The following is a 1,564-nucleotide window of genomic DNA, read 5'->3' as shown; positions in this document are numbered from 1 at the left end:
CATCTACATCATGTCATCTTGCTTAAGGCGTTACTCTGTTCTTATGAACTCAATACACTAGATGCATGCTGGATAGCGGTCGACGTGTGGAGTAATAGTAGTAGATGCAGAAAGTATCGGTCTACTTGTTTTGGACGTGATGCCTATATGTATGATTATTGCCATAGATAACGTCATGACTTTGCGCGGTTCTATCAATTGCTCGACACTAATTCGTTTACCCATCGTCTACTTGCTTTCATGAGAGAAGCCACTAGTGAACACTACGGCCCCCGGGTCTATTCACAATTATCATCTCCGCTTTTACTTTCACTTCACTTTGCTTACTTTTTGCTTTCAGTTCTCACTTTGCAAACAATCTATAAGGGATTGACAACCCCTTCATAGCGTTGGGTGCAATCTCTTTGTGTTTGTGCAGGTACTTGTGACTTGACGCGATGCTCCTACTGGATTGACACCTTGGTTCTCAAATTGAGGGAAATACTTACCGCCGCTGTGCTACATCACCCTTTCCTCTTCAAGGGAATACCAATGTAAGGCTCGAAGGCCGCGGGGGAATCCTTTGCATATTTGCCAAGGAAATCCCTATAGGCTAGCCAGCAACAATGACCAAGACTCCGTTCTCTGGAACAATAGAGCGTGCAAGTGACTTGTTGGAGATCATACATATTGATGTTTGCTGACAAATGAGCATAGAGGCGCGTGCAGATATCGTTATTTTCTCACCTTCACTGACGATTTGAGTAGGTATGGTTATATCTACTTGATGAAGCACAAGTCTGAAACGTTTGAAAAGTTCAAACAATTTCAGAGTGAAGTTGAAAATCATCGTAACAAGAAGATCAAGTTCCAACGATCTGATTGAGGAGGTGAATATCTGAGTTACGAGTTTGGTGCTCACTTAAGACAATGTGAAATTGTTTCACAGTTGACACCGCGTGGAACACCACATCGTAATGGTGTGTCCGAACGGCGTAATCGTACTTTATTAGATATGGTGCATTCTATGATGTCTCTTACAGATTTGCCATTATCATTTTGGGGCTATGCATTGGAGACAACCGCATTCACTTTAAATAGGGCACCATCAAAATCCGTTGAGACGACACCATATGAGGTATTGTATGGCAAGAAGCCAAAGTTGTCGTTTCTTAAAGTTTGGGGATGTGATGCTTATGTCAAAAAGCTTCAGCCTGAGAAGCTGGAACCCAAAGCGGAAAATTGTGTCATCATAGGTTACCCAAAAGAGATAGTTGGGTATACCTTCTATCTCAGATCCAAGGGCAAAGTGTTTGTCGCTAAGAATGGAGCTTTTCTTGAGAAAGAGTTTCTCTCGAAAGAATTGAGTTGGAAGAAGATAGAACTTGATGAGGTTTCAGAACCTCTGCTTCAACAAGATGGTGGGGTAGGGCAGAAAGAAATTTCTGTCGAGGCAACACCAGTTGAAGAGGAAGCTAATGAAGGTGATCATGAAGCTTCAGATCAATTTACTGTCAGACCTCGCAGGTCGACAAGAGCACGCACTGCTCATGCGTGGTACGTGAATCCTGTCTTGTCAATCATG

The sequence above is a fragment of the Hordeum vulgare genome, chromosome 4H (assembly GCF_904849725.1).
Source record: "Hordeum vulgare subsp. vulgare chromosome 4H, MorexV3_pseudomolecules_assembly, whole genome shotgun sequence".
NCBI lineage: Eukaryota > Viridiplantae > Streptophyta > Magnoliopsida > Poales > Poaceae > Hordeum > Hordeum vulgare.
The sequence above is the reverse complement of the archived record's forward strand: the minus strand, read 5'-3'. Positions refer to the sequence as shown.